We start from the raw sequence: 12,043 nt of genomic DNA, 5'->3' as shown, positions 1-12,043 counted from the left end.
TTTATCTTTTAGCCACAAAATATTACTAGAGACAAAGTGTTGTACCTGAATAGGTATTTTTGCTCAATTATGAAAATTTATGGCAAAAACTAACTTAATAGCTACAAAGTTATTGTGATATAACAAAATGTTATAGCTAAATATAAACTTTTGTCACGTGTTTGAAGTTACTGCAACTATAACATGTCAGCCACAATAATGATTTGAAATAAATATTGATTATAAAAAATATTTTAAAATTCAAGTTATAAGAAACTGAGAACATCGTTGGCCTAATAGCTACAATTATTTGTTATGATAGATTGATATAACCGCGACAATCAAGATAGCCAATGAAATTCCGTAGTTAGTTATAATTTTTATCATGCGCTTGAAGTTACCATATCAATATTATTTACCATAATAAATTAGTTGTTAAAAAAGTTCATAGCTAAAAAACATTTACTTTGATTATAAAATCGATATAAGAGTTTGTCCAAAAATCAGAGAAGTTTTATGAAAATAAATTTCAAATATAAAAAGTTAGATTTTTCCTACAATGTAGAAAAGTTAGTAAGTGCATATAATTAAATTTTTTATTAATTCTCGAATAACAAAGATTAAAATGAAAAAGAAATGATAGATTATGCGTACACTTACTTATTACATCAATGCGTAACTTCTTGACTTGTTAAGCTCATACTTTATTCAATGTATATTAGGTCCTTTATATCACGACTCTAACCCCGAACTCGGTCGTGATGGCGCCTCTCGTGAAGACAAGGCCATCCAACTAAACCCAATTCACTTGTTAAAGCAGTTAAACAACATAAAAGCAGTCTAAAATATGATTTAATGATAATAAATAGCGGAAATACAACCCGACACAACCCTAACCGGGGTGTCACAAGTCACGAGCATCTAACAATACGGAATCCTCAAATGTAACTACAGTGTTTTAAATATTGAACTAAGAACATAAAGGAAATAGATAGGGAGGAGTTCCAGGCTGCGAACGCCAACAGCTACCTAAAGACTCCCCGAAGATCCGCCTGAAGCTGGGATGAATCAGCACTGGGGAGCGGAACCAGCTACGCCTGAATCTGCACACAGGGTGCAGGGAGTAAAGTGAGTACTCCGACTCAGTGAGTAACAAATGTAAATAACGACTGAAAGTAAGAAAAACACGTAAGGCACAAGGCATTCCATAATGAAGCAGTAAAACCATTTAAAAATAGTAAAACAGTGGAAAGTCAAGTAAAATCCTCTTTCAACGAGTAAACAAGTAATTGACAGGTTCTTAAGGTAAAGTAAACAAATAGAAGTTCGCCCCTCGAGCACAGTATCACCACATCCGCCCCACATGCAACATCTCAGAACAATAATAGCCCATCGAGCTCAATCTCACATCACAATGGGTACCCGCACTCACTGGGGGTGTGCAGACTCCTGGAGGGGCCCCTTACGGCCCAATCGCAATAACAAGCCATCTCGTGGCATCAAACTAGGCCCTCGGCCTCATATCAATCAAGCCACCTCGTGGCGTACATATCTCAGGCCCTCGACCTCAAATCAATATCAGTGTTTCCTCACAACGTAGGCCCTCGGCCTTACTCAGTCAAAAATCATCACAAGCCTCTCGAGCAATAGTAAAACAATGTTTCTCAGCCCAACATCATTTAAAATATCATTTAAGTCTTAAAATTGAGTAAACATAGGTAAGTAGTAAAACAGTGGAAATTAACATGACTGAGTTCAAATAATAAGTCAAAACAGTGAGAAAATAGTAATAAAATCCCCGAAGAGTTCAAATAGTTCGGACAAAGCCCAAATACGGCATTCAGCCCAAATCATGATGATAGCAAATAATTTCAGTCAAATTCGCGGTAAAATCATCAACCGAAATGGACCAAGTCACAGTCCCCAATAGTGCACGACCCCATGCCCATCATCAAGCATGTGTCTCACCTCAATTATAGCACTACGATGTGCAATCCGGGGTTTCAAACCCACAGAACATCATTTACAATCATTACTCACCTCGAATCGGCTAAATCTCTAGCTTGCGATGCCTTTGCCCCTCGAATCGGCCTCCACGCATGTCGAATCTATCCAAAATCAGAATGAGGACGTCAAAATGTGCTAAGGGAACAAAGCCCAAGCGAAAACAATCAATAAAGGGCACAAATCCCGAAATTACCAAAACCCGACCCCCGAGCCCACGTCTCAGAATTCAGAAATTTTCACACCAATAGATTCCTTATCTCCCCATGAGTTCATACATACCAAGAACATCAAAATCCATCCACCAATGACCCTACAAATCCCAAATGTTTGGTCTCCAATTTCAAGCCCTAGATCTTAAAATTTAGGCTTAGATTTCATGATTTTTTAGGTGGAATTCACATAATAATCGAGTTTTAAGTCCAAGAATCTTACCTCCCAGCGATTCCCCTTGAATCCCTCTTCAATCTCCTCCAAAAATCTCCCAAAATGACCAACTATGGAGGAAATAAACCCAATCCTCGTGGACAAGACGAGTTTAAAAATATTCTGCCCAGGCCTTATTTCCTTCTTTGCGAACGCGGTCAAAGCCTCGCGTTCGCGAAGCACAAAATTTACTTTGACCAATTTTTCTCCTACGCGTTCGCGACCAAGACCTCGTGAATGCGATGCTTTACCCAAACGAAGCTTCGCGAACGCGACCCATCAATCGCTAATGCGATGGGTTAATTTCACTAAAGCTCCGCCTTTAAATTCCTTCTATGTGAACGCGACTACACCCCCGCGAATGCGATGCACAATCTCGCAGCCCTTCGCGAACACATCACCTGCCTCGCGAACGCAAAGGATAAATTTCCACCTCCCTCAGCTGACTCTCCGCGAACGCGAGGGTTCTCTCGCGAACGGGAATGCCAAAATGTCTGCAACTGCTGGAACTCAAAATCTGCAATATTTCCAACTTCAAAATGACCCGATTGACCACCCAAAACTCACCCGAGGTCCCCGGGACCTCAACCAAAGGCACTAACATATCCTAAAACCTTATTCAAACTTGTTCCAATCCACAAAACACCTCAAACAACATCAAATCACCCAAAACACATCGGATTCAAGCCAAACTTTCTAAAATCTTTCGAATTACGCGTTTGATAAAAAACCCAACCAAACTACGTCCAAATGACCTAAAATTTTGCACACACATCCGAAATGATACAATAGAACTATTGCAACTCTCAAAATTCCATACCGACCCCTATATCAAAGTCTCGCCTATCAACCGGAAATCGCTAAAATATCAACTTCGCCAATTCATGCCTAAATCTACTACGAACCTCCAAAACTCATTCCGATCACACTCCTAAGTCACAAATCACCTCCCGAAGCTAACCAAACTATCGGAACTCACATCTGAGCCCTCTAACACATAAGTCAATCTCTGGTTGACTTTTCCAACTTAAGCTCCCTCAAAAGAGACTAAGTGTTTCAAACCTTACCAAATTCCTTCCGGATTTGATCCGACCAACCCGATTTTATATAACACGGATAAACAAAGTATAAAGAAGCAGAAATGAGGAAAACAGAGCGGTAACTCATGAGACGACTGGCCGGGTCGTCACACTTTATTATTTCAAATAAGAATTTAGCATAATTTATTATATTTAAACACTTATTTTAAAATATGTACTCATATAGAAGACTTTAATATGGTACTTAATTATTTTAAATAAATACTTAAAGCAATCTCATATATCTAAGCATTTATTTTTTAAATAAGTACTAATATTCATTTTAGAGTTTCAAAAACTAAGTTTTCCGATTACATAAATTTAATATTGTAACATGGTTAATATTTAAGTCCATAACAAAAATAACTATATTGCCTCTTACAAAATAAGTATTACTCATAGGTTTGAATTATACTTATAAAGAATGAATTGAATATATCTAATTCATGTGTAAGTAACTAATTATATAGAATTTATACAACTATAAGCTCCTATCCATTACATTGTATATAGAATCAAGATGACAAAAAAGTCATATAAATTTGGTCCTTCACTAATCTAATAATTTATTAATTATCATAAAACTCATTATCTATCGAAACAAATGAGAGTTTAATATGGTTCTCATACTATATCATGTTTCATCTCTTTTGTGACTATAAAGTTTTATTTTAAAAATAAGAATTTAATATGTTTGATATTAAAGTATATGACTCAACTAACTATTATATTATATTTTATATTAAGTAAATTATTACTTTTAAATTTTAATTTAATTTAACTAACTATGTGATCTACGTAGTTAATTTTAAGTATTTAATTATCTCACATTTAAACAAATATGTTCTTGAATGTAATTATATTGATAACTAATAATATTCAATATAAATAACCATAAAAGATATTGATGTTGCCATTACAATTTTAATGACTTAATATATATACGTATGTATATATATATATATATATATATATATATATATATATATATATATATATATATATATTAGATATTAAAAATTAACAATTTAATACAATTTAAATAAAATCATATGACAAAAATAACAATATCATAATGCAATATCAAAAAAGTATTACTACATGTGAGTTATAGTTTAATTATGAAATATAAATAATAAGTAGATATTGATACTAGTTAATTACATTGTTGTGACGATCCGGCCAGTGGTCTCATGAGTTACCACTCTGTTTCTCCTATTTCTGCTTCTTTATGCTTCGTTATCCCTGTTTTGTGGTATCGGGTTGGTCGGATCCAATCCGAAAAGGATTTGGCAAGGTTTGAGACACTTAGTCTCTTTAGAGTGAGTTTCAGTTGGAAAAGTCAACCAGATGTTGACTTATGTGTTAGAGGGATCGGATGTGAGTGCTGATGGTTTAGCTAGCTTCGGGAGGTGATTTACGACTTAGGAGCGTGATCAGAATGAGTTTTGGAGGTCCGGAGCAGATTTAGGCTTGAATTGGCAAAGTTGATATTTTGGCTATTTCCGGTTGGTAGGCGAGATTTTGATATAGGGGTCGGAATGGAATTCAAAGAGTTGCAGTAGTTCAGTTGTGTCATTTGGGATGTGTGTGCAAAATTTCAGGCCATTCGGACGTGGTTTGGTTGGGTTTTTGATCAAAAGCAAAATTTGAAAGATTTTTCAAAGTTTGGCTTGAATCCGATGTGTTTTGGGTTATTTGATGTTGTTTGGGGCATTTTGATGATTGGAACAAGTTTGAATAAGGTATTAGGATATGTTTGTGCTTTTGGTTGAGGTCCCGGGGGCCTCGAGGTGATTTCGGATGGTTAACGGAGAAGTTGGATTTTTGTTGCAGCTGTGAATTTGCTACTTCTGATATTTTCGCACCTGCAGATTTGGGGATCGCAGGTGTGGCGCCGCATGTGCGAGAGAATGGCCGCGGAAGCGGATTATGGGGATTTGTCAGGGACCGTAGAAGTGGCTAAGATGACCACATCTGCGGAGTCGCAGATGCGGAAAGGGTGAGCGCAGATGCAGATTTGGCCCATTAAGTGATTTCCGCAGAAGCGGAGGAAAGACCGCATATGCGGCTATTGTGCCGCAGGAACAACTTGGCAAAACATATAAGTTATTTTATTTCGCGAATTTGAGCTATTTCACCATTTTTGACTTCGGCCTTGGAGCTTTTTGGGCGATTTTAGAGAGGGATTTCAAGAGAACTTCATTGAGATAAGGAATTTGTACCTAAAACCCGTTCCAATGCTATTATTTCATGAATTAGAGCTAGAAATTATGGATATCAAAGGTTGAAATTGGGGAAACTAAGGCTTGGAAACTTAGACCTTTAATTGTGGATTTGAAGGACCATTTGGGGCCGGATTTGAGAACTTTTGATATGTATGAACTCATGGGGAGATAAGGAATCAATTGATGTAAAAATTATTCAATTTCGAGACGTGGTCCTGGGGGCCGGGTTTTGGTAATTTCGTGATTTATGCCCTTTATTGATTGTTTTCGCTTGGGCTTCGTTCCCTTAGCATATTTTGACGTTCTTATTCTGATTTTGGATAGATTCGATGTGTGTGGAGGATGATTCGAGGGGCAAAGGCAGCGAGATAGAGAGTTGATCGGTTTGAGGTGAGTAATGATTGTAAATGATGTTCTGAGGGTTTGAAACCCCGGATTTGCATATCGTAGTGCTTTATTGAGGTGAGACACACGCTTGATGACAAGCGTGGGGTCGTGCATTATTGGGGATTGTGACTTGGTCCATCCCGATTGATGATTTTACCGTGTATTTGATTGAAAACTATTTGTTATCATCATTATTTGGGCTGGATGTCAACTATTTGAACCTTTCGTGGATTTTTATTGATATTTCTTCACTGTTTTGACTTTATACTTGAACTCAGTCATGTTATTTTCTACTATTTTCATACTCAGCCATGTTTACTCAATTTTAATACTTAAATGATATTTTAAATGATGTTTGGGGCTGAGAAACACTATTTTACCATTTCCCGAGTGGCTTGTGAGAATTTTTGACTGAGTAAGGCCGAAGGCCTATGTTGTGAGGAAACACTGATACAGATTTGAGGCTGAGGGCTTGAGATATGTATGCCACGAGGTGGCTTGATTGATATGAGGCCGAGGGCCTAGTGTTGATGCCACGAGATGGCTTGTTATTGCGCTTGGGCCATAAGGGGGCCCTCTAGGAGTCTGCACACCCCAGTGAGCGCGGGTACCCATTGTGATATGAGATTGAGCCCGAAGGTCTGGTATTGTTCTGAGATGTTGCCCGAGGGGTGGTTTTGTTGATACAGTGCCCGAGGGGCGAACATTTATATATTTATTTTCCTTAATTGTCTGTCAATTACCTGCTTACTTGTTGAAAAAGGATTTTAAGTATCTTTTCACTGGTTCACTGTTTTCAAATGGTTTTATGGCTTCATTATAGAATGCCTTGTGCTTTACGTGTTTTCTTGCTTTTAATCTTTATTTACATTTGTTACTCACTGAGTTGGAGTACTCACTTTACTCCATGCACCTTGTGTGCAGATTCAGGCGTAGCTGGTTCCACTCCTGAGTGCTGATCCCTCCATCTTCAGGCGGACATTTGGAGTTCACGAGGTAGTTGTTGGCGTCCGCAGCCCCATGTCTCTACTCCTTTATCACTCCTATCTCTTTCAGACTGTTGTACTAGCTTATTGACTTAGCAAATTTGTATTATGACTTATAGATGCTCATGACTAGTGACGCCCCGGTTAGGGCTGTGTATGGGTGTTCTTCCGTGTATTTTATGTTATTATCCATTGTTTTGGATTTATTTTATCATGTTTAGACTATTCTTAAATGCTTAATTGTTAAAAATTGGAAAAATGGGAAGTCTCGACTGGCCTTGTCTTCACGAGAGGCGCCATCACGACCGGGTTCGGGTTTGGGTCGTGACAAGTTGGTATCAGAGTCTAAGTTACATAGGTCTCATGAGTCATGAGCAGGTTTAGTAGAGTCTCGCGGATCAGTATGGAGACGTCTGTATTTATCCTCGAGAGGCTGCAGAACCTTTAGGAAAAACTTTATATTCTTAAAATTCTAGTCGTGCGAACTTGTTGATCCGAGTACTAAACTTTTTTTGTCCTATTCTATCACAGAAAGTGAGGACACGTGCTACTAGTCGGGGTGGACGACTGCTAGTACCACCAGCTATGGCCACCAGAGGCCGAGGATGCGGTCGTTGTCGTGGTAGGGGCAGAGCAGCTAGAGCAGCACCTGTAGATCCTCCAGCTGCCCCAGTTCAGGATCAGGTCCCAGTTATGGACGCTCCTACAACACTAGCTCAGGTACCAGTTGTGCCCATTGTGATTCCGGGTCTTCAGGAGGCCTTGGCTCAGATCTTATTAGTTTGCACTAGCCTAGCTCAGTAGGTTTCAACCACTACAGCCGCAGATACTTCTCAGTCCGGGGGAGGAAATCAGACTCCCGCTGCTCGCACACCTGAGCAGGTCGTGCAGGGACTTCAGACGTCGGGGGCACATCCAGCCCAGCCGGTTGGAGCTGCTCAAGACTATGTAGTTCCTGCTATACCGGAGGATGAGCAGCGTAGGTTGGAGATGTTTGGTAGGATGCAGCCTCCGACCTTCAGTGATACAGAGGGCGAGGATGCCCAGGGTTTCTTAGATAAGTGCTAGAGGATGCTTCGTACAACGGGATTTCTGGAGACCATCGGGGTCGCTTTCATTACTTATCAGTTTTTGGGAGCTGCCTTTACTTGGTGGGAGGATTTTGAGAGGTATAGGCCTGTTGGTGCAACACCCCTTACCTAGCAGCAGTTCTCCGTTCTCTTTCTGGAGAAGTATGTGCTGCAGTCCCGTAGAGAGGATCTGCGTAAAGAGTTTGAGTGGTTGTGTCAGGGAGAGATGACTGTGACGCAGTACGAGACGAGGTTCTCCGAGTTAGCTCGTCATGCTATTTAAATGGTTTCGACAGATAGAGAGAGGATTAGGAGGTTTGTTGATGGCCTCACTTATCAGCTTCGTATTCTCATGACTAAGGAGAGGGTGATTGGTGCTACTTTCGAGGAGGTTGTGGATATTGCCCGTGAGATTGAGTCCGTTCGTCGCCAGGAGCGAGAGGAGAGGGAGGCCAAGAGGCCTCGAGGATCTGGTAGTTACAGCGGTACTCCTTCGAGAGGATAGTTTCAGCACATCAGAGGCCGTCCATTCAGGCATGCTCAGCCAGCTCACCCAGGTTATCGTGAGGCATCATCAGGTCATGGTTCTCATAGTTCTCATTAGGGTCTGTCATCACTTAGTGCCCTTCTAGTTCAGAGCTCATCACGTGCTCCATCGGTTTAGGGCTCTTCTATGCCGAGTGCATCTGCTAGTCACTCTGGTGCGAGGGGTTCCCTTCAGTGTTCTTCTCCAACACTTGGGAGTTGTTATGAGTGTGGTGAGATAGGTCATATGTGGAGGCAGTGCCCTCGTCGTCTTGCGAGTTCATCTCAGCGAAGGGGTCAGTCATCGGGTTCAATGCCAGTTACTTCACCACCACCCGCCTAGCCAGCTAGGGGTGGAGGTTAGTTAGCTAGGGGTCGCCCTAGAGGGGGAGGTCGATCAAGTGGCGGTCAGGCCCATTTCTATGCGCTTCCAGCTAGACCCGATGCTATTGCTTCAGATGTTGTTATTACATGTATTGTTTCAGTGTGCCACATAGATGTCTCTGTATTATTTGATCTCGGTTCCACCTTTTCTAATGTGTCATCATACTTTGCTCGTTATTTGGGTATGTCCCATGAGTTTCTTGCTTCACCTGTTCACGTATCTACCTCGGTGGGTGATACTGTTATTGTAAACCGTGTGTACCGATCGTGTGTGGTGACTATTGGGGGCCTGGAGACCCGAATGGATCTTTTATTATTGTGTATGGTAGATTTCAATGTCATTTTGGGCATGGATTGGTTATCTTCGTGTCGTGCTATTCTGGACTATCATGCTAAGACAGTTACGTTGGCTATACCAGGTGTGCCACAGATTGAGTAGCGAGGCGTGACTGATTATGTTCCCAGTAGAGTGATCTTATTCTTGAAAGCCCAGCGTATGGTTGGAAAGGGTTGTCTTTTGTATCTAGCCTTCGTGAGGGATGTCGGTGTGTAGACTCCCAATATTGATTCTGTTCCAGTTGTGAGGAATTTTTCCGATGTGTTTCCTGCAGACCTGCCCGGCATGCTACCGGACAGGGATATTGATTTTGGTATTGACCTGGTGCCGGGCACTCAGCCCATTTCTATTTCGTCGTATCGTATGGCACCAACAGAGTTGAAGGAATTAAAAGAACAGCTTTAGGAACTCCTTGAGAAAGGGTTCATTCGGCCTAGTGTGTCACCTTGGGGTGCGCTAGTTCTATTTGTGAAGAAGAAGGATGGCACCATGAGAATGTGCATTGATTATAGACAATTGAACAAAGTAACAATAAAGAACAAGTATCCTTTGCCTCACATTGATGATTTATTCGACCAACTTTAGGGAGCGAGAGTGTTCTCCAAGATTGATCTCCGTTCAGGTTATCACCAGTTGAAGATCAGGGACTCAGATATTCTTAAGATGGCTTTCAGGACCCGATATGGTCATTATGAGTTCTTGGTAATGTCTTTTGGGCTGGCCAATGCCCCAACAATGTTCATGTATTTGATGAACAGCGTGTTCCGGCCTTATCTCGACTCATTTTTCATAGTCTTCATTAATGATATTCTAGTGTATTCGCGTAGTCAGGAGGAGCACGCAGAGCATTTGAGAGTTGTGTTACAGAGATTGAGGGAGGAGTAGCTTTATGCAAAATTCTCCAAATGTGAGTTTTGGCTCAGTTTAGTGGCTTTCTTGGGGCACGTGGTGTCCAGCAAGGGTATTCAGGTTGATCCGAAGAAGATAGAGGCGGTTCAGAGTTGGCCCAAACCGTCTTCAACCACCGAGATTTGCAGTTTTCTTGGTTTGGTAGGTTATTATCGCCGTTTTGTTCAGGGTTCATCTATCGCATCGCCCTTGACCAAGTCAACTCAGAAGGGTGCTTCATTTGTATGGTCGGACGAGTATGAGGAGAGCTTTCAGAAGCTCAAGACAACTTTGACCACAGCTCCAGTGTTGGTTTTGCCATCAGCTTCAGGTTCATATACCATGTATTGTGATGCTTCGAGAGTTGGGATTGGTTGTGTGTTGATGCAGGAGGGTAGGGCTATTGCTTATGCTTCTCGTCAGTTGAAGCCCCATGAGAAGAACTACCCCGTTCATGATTTGGAGTTGGCTGCCATAGTTCACGCATTGAAGATTTGGAGATATTACTTGTATGGTGTGTCTTGTGAGGTGTTTACTGCTCATCGTAGCCTCCAACACTTGTTCAAACAAAAGGATCTCAATTTGAGGCAGCGGAGATGGTTGGAGTTGCTTAAAGATTATGATATCACTATATTGTATCATCCAGGAAAGGCCAATGTGGTGCCCGATGCTTTGAGCCGAAAGGCAGTGAGTATGGGAATTTGGCACATATTCCAATTGGGGAGAGACCTTTTGCAGTTGATGTTTAGGACTTTCCAATCGGTTTGTGAGGTTAGACATTTCGGAGCCCAGTCAGGTATTGGCTTGTGTGGTTTCTCGGTCTTCCTTATATGATCGCATCAGAGAGCGCCAATATGATGATCCACATTTGCTTGTCCTTAAGGACAGAGTTCAGCATGATGATGCCAGAGATGTGACCGTTGGTGATGATGGGGTGTTGAGGATGCAGGGCCGGATTTGTGTGCCCAATGTGCATGGGCTTCGGGAGTTAATTCTGGAGGAGGTCCATAGCTCGCAGTATTCCATTCATCCGGGTGCCGCAAAAATGTATCAGGATTTGAGGCAGCACTATTGGTGGAGGAGAATGAAGAAAGATATTGTGGGATTTGTGTCTCGGTGTCTCAACTGTCAGCAGGTGAAATATGAGCATCAGAGACTAGGTGGCTTGCTTCAACAGATGGATATTCCAGAGTGGAAGTGGGAGAGGATCACTATGGACTTTGTTGTTGGACTTCCACGGACTTTGAGGAAGTTCGATGCTATTTGGGTGATTGAGGATCAGTTGTCCAAGTCCGCACACTTCATTCATGTGTGTACTACCTATTCTTCAGAGCGGTTGGTAGAGATCTATATCTGGGAGATTGTTCGGTTGCATGGTGTCCCAGTTTCCATCATCTCAGATAGGGACACTCAGTTTACATCGCAGTTTTGGAGGTCTGTACAGCAAGAGTTAGGTACTTAGATTGAGTTGAGCACAACTTTTCATCCTCAGATGGACGGGCAGTCCGAGCGTACTATTCAGATATTAGAGGACATGTTGTGTGCTTGTGTCATTGATTTCGGAGGGTCATGGGATCAGTTTCAATTGCTTGCAGAGTTTGCTTATAACAATAGCTACTAGTCGAGTATTTAGATGGCTCTATATGAGGCTTTGTATGGGAGGTGGTGTAGATCTCCAGCTGGTTGGTTTGAGCCCGGTGAGGCTAGGCTATTGGGGATTGACTCGGTACAGGATGCTTTGGAAAAGGTG

Source organism: Nicotiana sylvestris, chromosome 12, assembly GCF_000393655.2.
Source record: "Nicotiana sylvestris chromosome 12, ASM39365v2, whole genome shotgun sequence".
Lineage (NCBI taxonomy): Eukaryota > Viridiplantae > Streptophyta > Magnoliopsida > Solanales > Solanaceae > Nicotiana > Nicotiana sylvestris.
This window is presented reverse-complemented; position numbering follows the sequence as displayed.